General features: G+C 34.9%; 1 long non-coding RNA gene and 1 pseudogene across 1 annotated transcript; both read left to right on the forward strand.

The window, feature by feature from the left end:
* Window positions 1-222: 222 nt before the first annotated feature.
* Window positions 223-5560, forward strand: LOC132611266 (L-galactose dehydrogenase-like; annotated as a pseudogene).
* Window positions 5561-10974: 5414 nt separating this feature from the next.
* LOC132611267 (uncharacterized) lies at window positions 10975-14563 on the forward strand. The gene is made up of 3 exons (XR_009571523.1): window positions 10975-12105; window positions 12734-12809; window positions 14229-14563. It is a non-coding gene; the product is annotated as an uncharacterized LOC132611267 (long non-coding RNA).
* Window positions 14564-17850: the final 3287 nt, after the last annotated feature.

A 17850-nucleotide genomic window follows, 5' to 3' on the forward strand; every position in this document is an offset into this window, starting at 1 on the left:
AATTTGTCATGTAAAATGTTGGAATTGGAAACATCTTAATATATTTGGATAGAACTAAAAGGAAAGTAAGATATTCTCTCTTATAAATAATGATGTACACTTTGAATGCAAAAATTTATCGTTCATTCTATCCTCAATTTTCTGTCCAGTTTCTTCGACTTCATATCAAAAAAAAAAATTCATCAAGGAATCAAGATTGACATAACTCTAACGTTTGCATCAATGGCAGCTCAAATGTCGTTGCTCCGTCGACCATTAGGCAACACCGGCTTAAAAGTCAGCTCCATCGGCTTCGGTAGTGCTCCTCTTGGCAAAGTTTAAGGCGATGTCTCCGAACGAGATGCCATAGCCGCCGTGCATGAAGCCTTTCGCCACGGCATCAATTTCTTTGACACTTCTCCGTACTCAAATCTTTAATTTTCCTTCTCCTCCTTTCTTTTGCTTTTGCATTTGCACTTGTTTATAAACATATAGAGGGGCTTAAGTTACATACGTAAAGAATTTTTACATTATCATTGTAATTTAAACAGTTATAGTACGTAGATTATTTAGATCATGTTTGTTATAAGTGTACGTAACTTAACCTGAGTGCACGTCGGCTTCCGCCATGTTACGGGCTGTTGGAAATATTTTAGTATCACATAGATATATAGTTAAAATGCTATTCGAAAAGAAAACTTATTTATATTTTAATCCGCATATAATGTAACAAAGGAGTAGTGGATGTATTGGTCTCAGATTTAAGATTTTGGATCAGACTCTTCACATATGTATTGTTACTCTCTTTTCTTTAAATTTTTGCGGAAGGATTGTGAGTTAACTATCACACAACCACAGTGGAAAACTCTCTCTGCTTCTGCCCCGAGGATAATTAAGCGTAGCCGAACCTCATTAACTCCTTTGTGTTGTTTTTCTTCTCTATTTTCTTTGCGTGTGATTGGTTTCAGGTATTACGGAGGAACGTTATCGGAGAAGGTGCTAGGGAAGGCATTGAAATCTCTTGGAGTGCCTAGAAATGAGTATATTGTGTCTACCAAGTGCGGAAGGTACAAAGAAGGACTTGATTTCGGTGCTGATAGAGTGATTAGATGCATTGATGAGAGCTTAGAGAGGCTACAGCTTGATTATGTCGATGTTTTGCATTGTCATGATATTGAATTTGGATCTCTCGATCAGGTAATTGCTTTATTGAGGCCATTTAAGTCTGATCTTTCTGTTTGCTATTGTAGCAGTCTTTTTTCAATTCCTTCGTCAACTTGTCATATGGATTACCTATCAAATTAGTACATGATATGTTCTTAGTCCTATTTGATGTGTTTGGTTTTCAAGATCCGATCTTTCTGCGTGACATTATGTAAAAGGGCTTTTCTTATTTTTGCCCCTTTGGTCGAAATTTATCACCGGCGATAGCTAAAATATACAAAACCTATACACTAATTATGTATAATTATACATATATTTTATGTATACCATACGTATATGATATGTATACTTAATGTACAAAACTTATACATTTGCTTGCTATTATTCTTTTGAGATCCAAAATGTAATTATCCATATCTAAAAGGCAGTCTTTGTTTATAGTGGCTGTTATTTTTCTATCGGACAGATTGTGAATGAGACTCTTCCAACCCTTATAAAACTGAAGGAAGCTGGAAAGATCTGTTTCATCGGTATAACGGGCCTTCCTTTGAAGATATTCAGTTATGTGCAGATCGGGTGCCACGAGGCACAGTTGATATCATCCTCTCATATTGTCACTACGGTATCGTGGATTCGACGTTGGAGGAGTTGTTGCCATACTTGAAGAGCAAAGGTGTGGGAGTGATTAGTGCTTCTCCTCTTTCAATGGGTCTTCTTACTGAGGGTGGACCTCCAGAGTGGCACTCTGCTTCTTCTCAACTTAAGGTCAACAATTCATCTTCCCCCCCCCCCCCCCCCCCCCCTTACTAACACTATCCTATGAGGTTCGATCCATATCCAGTGAGAGCTTAGTGTATCAGATTTTTTTTTTTTTTGGGAACCTTTCATAAATAGCGAGATTAGTGCCTGTTTTTGTAAAAAATAGCAACATTATTTAATTTTCAAAATGTAGAGTATATTTCTTTCAAAAAGTAGCATAGACACTTTGTGTGTGCTCTTTCAAAATGTAGCAGTATATTTCTTTCTAAAAGTACGTAGTATATACATTGTATGCGTGTTATTTCAAAATGTAGCATATACACTGTACGCACGTGCATACAACATGAATGTATATACACTGATACATTGTATATACACTGAGAAATATACACAGAATGCACGCATATACAAGAATGTTGCCAACAATTTAGGGATGTCTCAATGTACTAGTATCATTTGGCCCGTGCTAAGCTCGGGCCCAAATCTATCTTACAAGATTCAATTTGTAGATATTTTGTAAATTTTTTCTGCTATTATTCCTTTATATTTCTAACATCAATTTGATATTTTCAATAGACTTCTATCCAAAAGTTAAGGGAAAACATTTTTTTTAGTTTATATATTAGATTTTAAAAAATAATAATCAAACATTGGCTTTTCTAATTGCTATTTTACTTAAATATTTTTAGACTAAAATTTCCGATGATCCAAATTCGGCTTTTCATTTGTTTTTTTTAATTAAACTTACTTATTTTTTACCAAAAAATATTACAATACTCAATTAATGTCAAAAATATTTACTGTGAAAAAATATTGTTGTATGATGAAATCAATAAAGTTAACTTATAAATAAATATAAATAATTAAGATCCTCGATATTACAAGATATTTTTATAGATGTTTTCTCAAATTAAACACAAAAAAAAAAAATTGAAAAGTCCATAAAATTAAATTATTCTTACTTTAAGCTTTCATTTTCCTTCCAAAAGATGCATGGTAAAAAATAACATCTTTTTCTTTTTCTTAATTTAATAAATCATTTTATGAAATTCACATTGTAATAACTTTTTCATGTTGAATTTAACTATTTTGTCTTTGATTATACGGTATTTTACAAAATATTTTAATATAAAAAAGGTAAAAAATATACTCCACTTTTTGCAATTGTTTAGTACTATTACTGTTTGGTTTCTTTAACTACAGTGTTTTTATAACTATAATAGTTTATAGTTCCTCTTTTTATACAGTAATTTATTAGATAAGTTTTATGTTGAAAGCGTGCGCACGTAAAATTTGCATAATTAACTAACGTACTTCAGACTATAATTTACAAATTTCTATTCATTTTTAAGTATATTTAACAATGATAGTCTATTTGTATTTATTTTTTTGATTTTAAACCTAATCTTACCTTAAGTGAAATATTTGTTAATTACTTATTTTTGCCTGCACGTACGACACAAAATTACAGGAGAAAATAAAAAACTTTTTCTATAACCGGACGTAGAAATTTTTAAATAGCAAATGATAATTGGTAATTAACATCAACAAATAATAAATAGTATTATAAAAATAATATTTTTATTCAATAATTAAGCCTATATTATAGAATTTGATTGACATGATAGTTATATTCTTTAAGTGTCTATAATAAATTCTTAAGGAATTATATAATTTTCAACAAATTTAATATATTTCTCATAAAAGACTCAAATATGTATAAGCATGTTTTGTGGGGACCACTAATCTTTTTCGTGACATCATCATCTTTAGTGGCATAAAAAAAGCCCTTAAGGTTCTTAAAATTTACCAAAATTTGTAAGAGTTCACAAAGTAATAAAAACTTTAATTAGGGGTAAAAAGAGACAAAAAATTCCATGTGAGGACTACAAACAATTAGTATTCTCCCTTATATATAATAGTAATATCTGCTATAAAATGTAAAATATGGCTATATTTTGTAATTATTAAAAATACCGCTATGTAGTGTAATTATGGAGCATGTTAGGTAATTTTTCTCTTTTTTGACTAACACCAGGAGCTTAGTGCACTAGATTGCCTTTTTGTTTTTTTTTACTAACGCTATACGATAAGAGCGTGAAATATTTGCTGCTTTAGATTAGTTAACTTGTACTGTCTCTGCACATTTTTCCTCACCAGGCTGCGTGCCGAGCTGCTGTTAATCATTGCAAAGAAAGGGGAAAGAACATCTCAAAATTAGCCTTGCAGCACAGCTTAGCAAATACCAAACACAATATTTCCTCCATACTAGTTGGGATGAAGTCCGTCAAAGAGGTTTATCTTAATTTTTTTCATTGACATTGATCCTCTACATCTTATGTCAGCTTTTGAACTTGTGTTTTCTTCTTTAATTTCCTAGGTATGATACTACTATATAAGATTGTACATATCATAAGGAGGAATAAATTGCTTGCTTCACTATGTTGCTGAAATTAAAAAAAAAAAAAAAAGTAGCTAGGAAACAGAATGGTTTACTTTGTTGATAAATGAAAAGTAGGTTTCTTTCCTAAACATGCTACAAATTGGACAAAATTATAGGGTTAAGTAGAAAATCACCACAATGAGATTGGCCAACATATGTTTATGTTCACAACATTTGCGGAAGTGAGATGTGTCTGGAAATTCGAGATCGTAAATGGTTTTGAGTACCATTCTGATCGCCTCTTTCATGATCTTTTCTATAGGTTGAACTATTGTAAGCAGTCTAAATAACTTCGATCTTTATTTTTTTCTTCATATTGTAAAGGGGAGCTAGCAAAGTCCATTTTTTGCTCCCTTTATTGATACAAAAAGAGCACTCCTGTTGTCGTTTCAGTCAGTGGCGGAGCCACAACATCCAAGGGGACACCCCTTCGCCGAAAAATTACATTGTGTAAATACGTAAAAAGAACTTTTTTGTGTAAATATATTATGTGTTGATCCCCCTTAATTTCATCGTATCTTTACTTTTTTTTTATATTTTGACACCCCTTAGTAAAAATCCTAGTTCCGCCACTGATTTCAGTGACTCATCACCAACAATCTTCTTCACATTAAATTGTTGGGAAGACTAAATTGATTGGCTTGTATCTTTTCACAAGGTGGAGGAAAATATAGCTGCTGCCATAGAACTAGCAACCGCTGGGATGGACGAAGAAACATTAACAGAGATCACAAACATTCTGAAACCAGTGAAGAATCAGACATGGCCTAGTGGCATCTAATAGAGTTGGTTTATTTGAGCTGTGAAATAAGGTCTTTTGATTACCCTGCTGTGCATGTTTATTTTCACTTGGACACTTAAAACTAGTCTTATGAACGAAAATATTTTCCACCGGAAAGTAAGTGGTTTTCTCACACATTAGCTTTTGCAGAATCAGAAACAAAGGGAAGCTGAAAGATTGCGGAATGGGATTCATATTTTCACAATGTGAATTGAATCTAGAAAAATTCAGTTTGGAGAATAAGCATGTTTTACCTTTCTTTTTGGGACGTTACAAATTATTTCCACCTTTTATTGACATCAAGTTTAGTTAATTTGATTCTAGAAGAGCAATAGTTACACACTGAGATGAGTTAGATTGTTTTCTTCTTTTCTTTTTCCATTGTTGTTTCCTTAATTAGGGATCATGTAAACAAACATCTACTGTATTTACAGGAGTATAAAAGTAATAAGTAAATAAGTATAAGAAGTTTTTTATTTTCTTAGATTTCAATGTAACACCATATCATATGCCAAGCTTATCTTAATATTAGGGACATTGGTTCAGTGATAAGGATTTAATTAAGTGGAAAGATACGTTTATTTATAGGTTTAGAGTAAACAACCGGTGTATATTTTTTAGAGCAGAAAAGTTTCTGCGGAGGTGTGCCTGTCCATGTTTAGCAATCAGATGGTAGAGAAAGAACATGAATATTAATTCAACGTAAAAGTACTTCTAATGAAATGTCTTGCTTACTGATGAACATAGTATGTACAAATATTTCTTGTCTCAGTACATAAGAACACAGTACAAATTAAAGATAGCGTCATTTAGTACAACTGTGAGTTAACCGAGTCGTGTTTTTTCTTGATGAATTAAATATAATAAGCAAAAAGATTACATCACATGGCAAAACATTAAAGCTATGATGTCATTCTTTTATAAGTTACACAAATGGTGCAAATATACACAATACAAATAAAATACGTACTATTTTGAAAATCGAAATTCAAGTTGGTTGCACCAACTTCTTTAATGAAGTTTTTGGTTAAACCATGAAAGGGAATCGTAATCAGTAGCTAACCAACTTAAACCAACGACTTTCAGCTTCTGAAGCAGAAGACGGAGAGAGAGAGAGAGAGCGCGCGCAAAGGAAGGGGTTTATGTTATTTCTATTTATCTCCTTTTCTAATATAATCTTTTTAGTCAAGTAAATTCATCAATTCACGAGCCAAATGTGCGTATAAATCAGACATTTTATCCACGTCGGTCATATCAATGCTAAAGAGAGAGCCAAAAAAGGATCTTTTGTGTATAATCCTGCATAATCTCGAATGTTATTAGCTTCGGTACGTAGACCAAATAATACAATGCAAGTAAAAGTTCCTAGATTCATGGAGATATAGAACAACATAGAGTAAAGTTATCATGCTTGCATATCCATCATGGCATCTGTTCAATTCAGGACAAAATGATTGATCCAATTGAGAGCGTAGCGCAGGAGACAGGTAAGATGACCGTCAACAGACAAAAGCCTCTCATTATTATAAGCTCGGTCAATAATTAGAAGAGTTTAAAATACCTCTAAACATATTCAGAAGTCTGGATGAAAGTTCGTGGAGTATAGGAACTGGAATGACAATCTGGAACAAGTATAAAGGTCTCCCAGGCCATTCCACCTCTTTTTTATAATTAGACTAGGGTCATTAGCACTTTTGGCCCTATTTTGTGTTGGTCTTTAACTTTTGTCCCTCAAATGGGTTTGTGTTTGACTTTTGCCCTTCCAAATCGAACTTATGTCTATAGAGGCATAAGTTATGCATCATAAAATTATGTCAGCGCCCTTAAAAAACTTATGCCCCTATAGGCACAAGTTCAATTTTGAAGGGCAAAAATTAAAAATCAGTCTATTTGAAGGGCAAACCATGCAATTACTTCACTAGACTGGCAGAGATTGTCCGTGCTAGCACGGGCCCAATGGTGAGAAGCATATGCACAATTAATTAGCACGGGCCCAATGGTGAGAAGCATATGCACAATCAATTAATGTATTTATTAGCTCCTAGTCTAAATTCTAAAACTCTTCAAGTATGAGTGTCTAGCAAGTTGTTTATGTTAGTATCTAACGAATTTGACAAAATTACTTGTTAGCTAAATGGTAGATTTTATTTACACATTTGGGATAAAAGTGTCCATTCATGGATATTGTATAGTTGGTGAGTGTTATATTCTTTACATTCATGACTACATTATTTACATCACATATCCAAAAGTTGTTTATAGGCTATGCTATTTACGTATTGGAGCGGGGTGGTATTTACATATTGGAAATGGTGGTTTGTCTACATTTAGCCTTTTTTTGTAGCCTTCATCTTAGCATCTTTTGACCAAAAAATACTTGTACAACTGTGAAGTAATAATCAATTGTTAGCAGTGTTGTCAAAGGCGTGCTTGAGCCATGAAGCAAGGCTCAAAACATGTTGAGCGATTCGCCTCACTTTATGTGCGCTTCAGTGTCATCATCAAGGCCCTAAGACATACTTTTCCTTGCCAATGAACCTCTCTTGAAGACATGACACTAGATAATTGATATTTCACTTTATTGTAATATTTTTACAATTTCTTTGTCCATATATTTGTTATTCATGCTTATTATTATTGGTCTTGGGCTATATATATATTTGTACTTTTGCACCATTTCGCCTTTTTTCATTTAAGCCCACGTTTTATTTGCGCTTTGCGTTTAAATCCCCAGCTGACTTTAGAGGTTTTTTGCGCTTTTTGCTTTTGATAACACTGATTGTTAGTGCTTATATATCAAAGAAAAAAAAAGAGAATGATAATAGACTTTTGTCAAGGTACTGGGTGAAGATAAGGCTGGAGTTATTGAAGGTAAATTCTAATATCTGAAGGTATTGTGTAGCAAAAATTTATTGAGATCCTAAGTAGGTTTTTACTTTTCCATGAAGAAAGGTTTCTGCAGGAGAGTCAAAAACATAGAAATCTGAAGGTGCGAAGCAGCATCTTCTGATCATAGTCGTTCAAATAGTTAAAAGAACTGCAAGCCAATGTAGTTTTGGACTATACATATATGTCTGTTTGACTTAACAGTCAGCTTGGAATGTGTTTACATACCTTGAGTATCTTGTCCCCTCACCGCTTTTGTAGTTTTCAGTTCCATTGTTAATTAGATGGATTTATAAGTGCTTCTGAGATTGTAAATCAGTTCGTTCCATAAGAACTTGTCTTTAGTCAAGAACAGATAATTGGCAACTACAATGGAAGACTAACCTTTTTATAAGCTGTAAACACATCATATATTGAGAGACAATGGACAAAATGAAATTTCAGCTTAATCGGCGAGACCTTACTAATTAATCATTGTCTACGTCTTCCCTACTCAAAGACCTTGAAACCAGAAACTACCAGATTCTCTGTTTTGGTTAACAATAACAGTACAAACCACTCCAATTCATATAGCAAAAGTGTGTCTTATTTGTAGAAAACTTACAAATGCCATGATAAAATTTAACAAATGAATTTTATGCTAATGATACTTAATTTTTTGTGTTTAGTTTATGCGTCTTTTGCAAAATGTATTCTCCTAGATGTAAGAATAAAGAGTTAGGACACCATTAAACTTGAGGAAGGCTAGACCGTGATCCACCATAACTTGAATAAAGCCACACCTTAATCACTTTGCCAGTGCTCAAGCATACACAATGTCCTACAACTTAGTGCAGTAACAGTAAGATTCAACCGAGAAAACACGCAATGATAAAACTGAAATAGCAAATTACTTGGTGATAGGTTTTGAGTTGCTTATGTTTTAGATGATTTCTAGAGATGAGAATAATTCTGTCACTTGTTCTAGGATACGGCTCATATACCACGACTCTTGCTACTAAAATCTGATTTAAAATAGCAGAAAGATTAAACACCAGAAAGGAAAAAAAGAATGAAATACAGAAGGAAAAAGAGTTTAACATAATCCATCTCTTTATACCAGAATGGGTACAAATTATTCCATCAATTGATCAGTTGTCTTCTTGAGCCTTTTGCAAATAAATTAATGGCCATAAAAATCTTCCAATTTATTGTTGTGCCTCTTCGCAGAGAACATTCAACAAGATATGCTATCTCAAGGTGTTAACTAAGAAGTGAAGGTAAAGTTAAAACTATCTTATGTCTCTCACACCAAATAATAAAGGAAAAAGGCTAACATACCTTTTTTACACAATCCAAGTTGCTCCCTTTTCCCATACTCACAGAGAACTTGTTATCATAATGGCAACACAAATTTCTACACCTAGTGACCAACCATTCGTGATAGGAGGAGACTCTAATGCATAGTTATCATAGCGGAGGCAACTCTGATTTGCACATTGATGTTTTCTCTTTCTTTTAATGAGGCGAAAACGTAAATTAGGATTAGAAACTTGTAGGTCTTTGTTCTAACCTTGCGACAAAGTTGTCTTTCTTATGTCCGAGTTATAATTAAAAGTTGGCTTGCATTACCGACAACAAACAAAAAGTTTGTTGTGTCTAATGGTGGCGACCACATCAGGATATGAAGCTTGAGAACTGTTTGAGGTACTTTCAAACAATCCCTATTGAAAATGTAGCTTCTTTTTTCTTTTCATGGTTTAAGGTGGCCTTTTCGTAGACAGGACTTGCGCTTCCTTTTTCACCTTTGTTTTCTTTTCAGTCATGTGAGAAGGATCTTCTACAAGTCAAGTTTGTAAAAACATACATAAAATGTAGTCCTTTCAGTTTTTAGTCACAACATAATGCAGTTCTACACTTCTGCATATAGTGCTGCAGGTCATGTTACTGTAATTTATATGCAAATATGCACTTCCTTTTAGGAACCCCAAAAATATACTGAACAAACTAGATGCCTTGAGAATAACGACTATCATAAAAAGGGCGGCTTTATGCACAGGGCTGCCCCTTTTATGATAGTCATTTTTCTTGTGGCATTTGGTTTTCAGTATATTTTAGGAGTTCCTACAAGGAAGTGCATATTTGCGTAATCCAAGGGAAATTTGAATGTAGAGAAAGCTCATATCTTAGAAATGGAGAGAGAGTAAGCAAGCCAGGAATACGATAAGAGAAATCATATACGTATTACAAGAATATAATTATGTATTCAATGCTTTAAGTATAAACAACTGATGTGTTTTGAACTCCTGAGCTACCTTTAGATGTCAAGATTGATGTAATTTTCACAAATTTAAGAAGAAAAGGAAATTTGAAGGGGAAAAATTGCAAGTGACTAATGTAAACTAAATTTTACAGCCACTAGTATCCTTAAGTTGCATTGATGTGGTCTTAGATGTAACACCCCGGAATTTTTTCGCTAAGTATTACATTCTCACTCAACCTCGAAGTTGGCCATAATGTTGGTCGGAAGGTAGTGATGATGCATAGCACCTCAATTTCATATTTGGAAAGTCGTATCAATGTGTATGACAAGGGAGAAAGAATTTAGAACAAGATGGAAACTTTTAAGGGAAGGAAACGACCTTAGCTACACATGCCCTAACTTCAAACTATCATATCTCCCAATGAATAAGAAATTGAGATCTTGTTTTTATCACTTCAAACCGTCGGTTGTCTTGATATTCCTATAAAATGTTATGGGTGTTTTACTGAAGGTTGTCCTGTTAGACTTGGGAGTCGTAGATACCGTGACGCGGTGCCTGTAGCGTCCGGACCAGAAAAAAGTTAGTCATTAGGTGTCCTTCGTGGGTCGAAAAACTATATTAAAAAGATCGTTGGGGAGAGAGAAAAGCCATTTTTTTTCACAACTCTGTGAGAGCTCTTGAGGAGAAGACATATTGGGGTTCTAACCTACTGCACACGATAAGATTTTCATCATGGATTCAAGTTAAAAAACATCGGATTGACATCAATTAACACCTAAAGATTCCAAATTTTCAAGTTTTCGTCAAGGATTTAGAGGACTTTTCAACAACTCAAAACTTAGGGTTTTTGAGAACGACAATCAATTTAATTTCTCTACTTCCTGATACTGAAGTTAGAAACTTTATAATGCAAAGCGATGCCTAGAGGGTAATATTGTGGGAGTTTATGCGTGGCAACGACATGAAACCATAAATGGCCAAAAAGATACCTCAATTGAGGAATTAGGTTGAGTAAGTAGTTGGCTTGACGGTTTTAACCACACAAAAATCCAATGAAACACTGAAATTAATGGACATACACCATCATGACTTAGTTGAATACGAATTAATTGATATTGCCTATTTATAAATATCGTTTTGTAACGACCCGTTTGATCGTTATTGCATCTCCAACACTTTTGACCCTTTCCCGAGCTTGGTTACTCACTTTTAACCTGAGGGGACCGTTGACACGCTTCCCGAGGTGTTTAGATTTGATTCGGGTGACTTTTTGTGAAAATTGGGCTTAAAGCGAAAAATGGTTGACTCAAAGTTGACTTTTGAGTGAAAGGACTTTTTTCAAAAATCCGTTGATTTCGAGAGGTCTGGATGGTCATTTAGAACTTGTGTGCATAATTGGTTTGGTTCCCAATACACTCGGGTGCATTTTGGGACTTGGGTTGGAAAGTTAGTTTTGAGGCATCGGGGGTTGACTCGGTCAACTAGACCTCCAATGAGATTTCCGAGGCCATGAGTGCGTTCATAGCGCGTTTTTATGTATATCTACATATTTGGTTTGTGTTCGGGAGGTTCCGGGATGGTTCCGAGGGTCGATTTCAAGTTTTGAAGACGTGTCTGGTGACCGCCGAAGCGACGCACAAAAATGATGGCCGAACCGCCGAAGCGGTATGCGCAAAAACGATGAGCGAAAACGATGCACGAAAACGATGGCCGAACCGCTGAAGCGGTTGACGGGCTAGATTTTTCATTTAAATGCCTTATGAAACCCTTCTTCCTCCCATTCCAAAAATTACATTTCCATAGCATCTTGGAGGAGATTTGAGGGAGGTTGGGTCAGATTTCTCATGAGGGTAAGTTCCCTAATTTTAATCTCTTTCTTTTACCTTCCCTAGTAAGAATCTATGGTAGAAAATCCATAAAACTTGAAGAATGAAAGTGGGTTTAATGGGTATTCCTTCTAGGCTTTTAAATCTTGATTTGTTGGTTGGGTTAGCTGTATTAAGAATGGATTTGATGACTAGAATTTATTATTGCATGATTTTAACTTAGTCATAACTAGAATCAAAGAGGGTTTTCATGGGTTTTGGGAGAAAAAGTGTTAAAAGCGAAATTGATGAATAGATGGAGTTAAATGATGAGATTGTTGATGTTTATGATAGATTATCATGTTTCCATACTTAGTAATCAATAACTCATGATTATTTCATAGAAAATCTTGAATAAAAAATTAGGGATTTTAGATCCAAATTGGGGGTTTTTTCATATAAAAAGAATTTTGAGGATTAGTTGAACATTCCTTTGATTTTAATGATGGGTTTTGGTTAATTGGTGTTGAAATTTGTATTTTGATCATAAAATTTCCATTTTTCCCTTAAGTCCCGTTTTCCTATATTAAAGAGCGGGTTTGACCTGAATAGAATATAACCAATATGGGTGTTGTTCCTCTCATATTCTTACATAGAATCTCTATTTGATTAGAGTTTGATTGTGTGGAGACTCACCGTGAGGGCAAGGAATTATCTTGTGGTCCGTGATTTGCTGTTCGGCGTTCCAGGTAGGTTATGGCTTACCTTTGTGGTGAGACTTCGACTAGCGAAGCGTATATTTAGATAATATTGTCGGAGATTCATGTAAACCTTCAAGTATGAAGTTTGGGTTGGATGTTGCCTTAGGGTTTGGTATTGCTTGCGACTTGTTTGATCGTGCTTGTGGCCTATAGACTCCATAGGACCTTGTTTGGTACGTTTTGTATAAATTGGTAGATTATTTGTGAATTGGGAGTCAAACGGAAGGACGAAATTACATGATATTGATACTAGTAATTAGTGTACGCCTTGTTATTAGTATAGAAATCTTGCGATATTTGATCCTTATTGTTATGGAAATTGGAGATTCATTATGATTACTCTGTGGATCATTATTGATGATATTGGTGCGCTTTGTATGGCACGGTGGTATATCATTTGTGATAATGGTGCTCTATGTTTGTCACGGCTTGAACTTGAGATCGTTCACGGATTGTACTTGCATGGTTCCATATTCATGCTCATATTCATGGCATATAGATTATTGAGTCATCCTAGGCTTGTGACACGGAATGACCGAGATGGAAATATTGATACTAAATTCTTAGGCTTGTGATTGGTACTGATCATAGAAATGAGAAGGAAACATTGATGACTATGATATTGTGAGGCTTGATTATTAGTAGAACTGAGAGTTGTGACTCCATTGTGGTTTATCTTGTTTCCTAGATGATGATATTACTTGTGCACCCTGCGTGGCACGGTTGGTTGATATGATTCATTGATATTGTACTTTCATCATATTCATATTGCATACATTATTGCATTGGACACTGAGTCATCTCTGGGCTGTGTGCGGAGTGACCTATATTCTTCTGAGACATATTTGATATTGAGTCATCTCTGGGCTGTGTGCAGAGTGACTGATATGGAACACTGATATTATGAGAATTTCGGATATTTGGTCCTCTGAGCTGAGTGCGGAGTGACGGTGCTTGGACTTCGCGGGTCCCTCATGGGTTATGCTGTCGAGGCGTGGAGGTATTCCGCCATCGGAGTACAAGAGTACATGCATTGCATTGCATCGCATTGCATTCATACCTCATATTGCATTGCTTTGATTATACTTCTTGGTTGATTATGACTTGGTTATAGTGTTGGTTATATTTCTTGGTTGTTTATGAGTTAGACTATGTTGGTTGGATCGTTACTAGTAGACTTGTTTGATATATGTGAATAGTTGGGACAATTGAGATTAGTTGCTATAACACAAGGTTGGATATGAATGGTGATTACGTGGAAAAGCACGATTTGTACTATATCGTTTACTTATTTTCTTTTACCTTATTGTCTTTATATATGTCACCTAGTCTTAGTCGGCCTATGATACCTACCAATATTGTTGTTTTGTACTGACCTACGCTTGCTGCATTCTTTTATGGATGCAGAGAATTAGACAGGTTCACTCTTTTCCCTCGCGGCTGATCGACGAGGCTGCTGTAGAGTCATTCCAGGGTGAGCACGATGACGACTGCTGCCCGGATGTTCTTTCCCTTACTTACTTGTCTTACTCTTATTTCAAGACAATTGTATTATGAGACTTTTTCATCTTCAGACTTGTAGTATTTAGTTAGTGCTCTTCTATGAACATACCAGATACTGGGGTGGTTTATGATTACTTCTGCATTTATTGTATATTCGAATAACGGGCTTCGTTGCTTTATTTTCTTCCGCTATATATATACTGGGTTTGTGAATGTCGAATTAAGGGTTCGCCTACCGAGGTGGGATAGGTAGGTGCCTGCGCGACTTTGTGAAATTGGGTCGTGACACGTTTAAATAACATTATTGTGGAATACGAATTAGGGAAACAAGATTTCAATTTCTTATTGTTGAGATGCTTATTCAACTCAAGGTTAGTTTCTACAATTAGGGAAAACATTGAAAGGTATTAACTGGTTCCCACTTATGTTTGAGCTATTATGGTTATTTATTTATATATTTCGATAGGTGTTCTTTTAAGAAATTTATAGACTTAATTATTTAGTTCTACTTTTGGATTTTGATAATCTCTTGCATCACGTGTTAACTCCATCTCTTTAACTCATTCAAAATTGATTGTACCAGAATTCAGTTGTGTTCTCATTGTCAGCAAATGTCATATGCATTAGAATTGTTGACACTTGCAGAGTGCCTGCCTTTTAAGGTGCTCTTAATGTTTCAACTATGTAGGCATAAACCTTATCAAGATGTCACTGTAGTCCTTGATTAGATGCATTTTTCTTGTTTTTGTTTGTGTTGGTTGTGAGTTGGGGATAGAGCGCGAGGGGAGTCGACCTTTCGGTTTGGGTACTACAATGTTGATCAAACATGATCCATTGAACACTAAAGTTTGGATTATGTCTGTAAAAAAATAAATAGTCAAGGATTTTCAAGGATTGCAATGTATTTTAATCTGCTTGACAATGCTGTCGGCAACATGAAGAGCTAATGAAAAGGATACATGCAGGTTAAGCCCAAGCTTCTAGAATAGACCACGGACAAAGGGTCTTTTCGGTCAAAAAGTTTGATCACCAGTGAGCTGGAATTATAGAAAGCTTCCCAAACATTTACTGTGCAACGAACAACGTTTTTGTGTTTTCGCTAAGAAATGATGGTTTTAAGAACAGAAGGAGAACTTTTTGGAAGGTTTGGCTTAAGTTTTGGTAGTGACAAGAAATCAGCAACAGCAAAGAATGATTTGATCTCCTTAAAACATAAAACTTATGGTCTTAGTCTTCTTCCGCTGTCCACTCACAGTTGTCATAATTCAGCTCTTTGGTTCAACTTACCACCTAGAAATACAATGTCTCCATCCGCAAAGCAATGTCATATCGTCATTGTGAATATAATGAAGCAAACTAAATCAAGGAGACAGAAGCAGGATGGAATCGGAAATGCATTACATGTAAAGGACAATCAGAAAATTATTGGAGGCACCAGAACAAAAGCATCTAGATAAATTCTAATGTAGAGAAGAAAATAGCGCACAGAACAGGATTACACGCTAGAAGTAATAAATGCAGCCTATTTATTTCCCAACTACAATTGGTTTTCCTAACTAAGCACAGAATTCAAATATGCACCAAATTGAAAATCCTTGACTATTTCTTTTTACAGACATAATCCAAACTTTAGTGTTCAATGGATCATGTTTGATCAACATTCTGGTACCCAAACCGAAAGGTCGACTCTCCTTGCGCTCTATCCCCAACTCACTACCAAGACAAACGAAAAAAAAAGAGAAACACGCATCTAATAAAGGACTATAGTGACATCTTAATAAGGTTTATGCCTACAAAGTTGAAAACATTAAGAGCACCTTAAAAGGTAGACACTCTGCAAGTGTCAACAATTCTAATGCATATGACATTAGGCAACAATGAGAACACAACTGAATTCTCAGATACAATCAATTATGAATAAGTTAAAGAGATGGATTTAACACGTGATGCAAGAGATTACCAAAATCCAAAAGTAGAACTAAATAATTAATTCTATAAATTTCTTACAAGAACACATATCAGAATATATAAATAAATAACCATAATAGCTCAAACATAAGTGGGAACAAGTTAAGAACTTTCAATGTTTTCCCTAATTGTAGAAACTAAGCTTGAGTTGCATAAGCATCTCAAAACAATAAGAAATTGAAATCTTGTTTCCCTAATTTGTATTCAACGATAATGTTATTTTAAGTGATATTTATATATAGGCAATATCAGTTAATTCGTATTCGACTAGGTCATGATGGTGTTTGTACATTAATTTCAGTATTTCATGGGAGTTTTGTATGTGGTTAAAACCGTCAACCCAACTGCTTACTCAACCCAATTCCTCAATTGAGATGTCTTTTTGGCCATTTATGATTTCATGTCGTTTCCACCCATAAACTCCCACATATTACACTCTAGGCATCGTTATACATTATAAAGTTTCTAACTTCAGTAGTAGGAAGTAGAAAAATTACCTTGATTGTCGTTCAAAAAAATCCTAGGTTTTGAGTTGTTGAAAAGTCCTCTGAATCCTTGACGAAAACTTGAAATTTTGGAATCTTTAGGTGTTAATTATGTTAATCTGATGTGTCTAACTTGAATAATCTTACCGTGAGGAGTAGGTTAGAACCCAAGTACGTCTTCTCCTCAAGAGCTTGTTACGATCGGAGGTTGTCGGCTTAGTTGAAGGAAATGAGATCAATTTAGGGTTCAAAAGGGGAATTAGTAAAGTAAAGAAATGGGGAAGTGGCTCGATTTGGTGCGTTCAATTGTGATAGCTGGACGTAGCTGGTGGAATGAGTGGAATCTGATGGATGGTCGAGATTAGTTCATTAATTTGGATCTAACGGCTGGGATCTATTCCCTTGTTTTATTAAATAGCAACGGTTGCAACTGAATACTCATTCACAAAATCTGGTAAAAATCCTAACTGCTTTTCCCTCTCTTTCTCAAATATCTTCTTCCTCAATCTTCTTCTTCTCTCCTCCCTAATTTCAGTCTTCTAACCCTAATTCTCTATTGCAGGAGATTCTCGGAGCTTAATAGTGGAGATTCCATGGTTACTACTCATTGTTTTGTCACTTACTCGTTGTATTGTTGATTGGAATGTAATAACCCGTTGATTGAGCTTAATAAAATCCCCAATTTCAGTTTTACTTTGCAATTCATCAATTTTGCAATTCAATTCATTACAAATTGGTATCAGAGCACGAACTTGGCACTATGACCATTATAGATACCAGATAAAAAATTACTAAAGAAAACCTAAAGAAACTAGATGGACAGTTACAAAATCACATCACCGACTCTAATTCTAAGTTCGAAGAATTGAACAAAAAACTTGACATGATCATGGAGAGGATGGATCCTCCACAAGAAGGCATCCCGAGAAGTGCACCAGGTGAAACATCTCAAACAGAAGGCTCAAGTGGAAGGAGCAAATCCATGGAGATACTGAATGTAGAACCTCCAACTGGAAGAAACAGTCACATGCCGAGGTTTGAGATCGCTTATTTTGAAGGAATTGACCCTTGCT

Source organism: Lycium barbarum, chromosome 9 (assembly GCF_019175385.1).
Source record: "Lycium barbarum isolate Lr01 chromosome 9, ASM1917538v2, whole genome shotgun sequence".
Taxonomy (NCBI): domain Eukaryota; kingdom Viridiplantae; phylum Streptophyta; class Magnoliopsida; order Solanales; family Solanaceae; genus Lycium; species Lycium barbarum.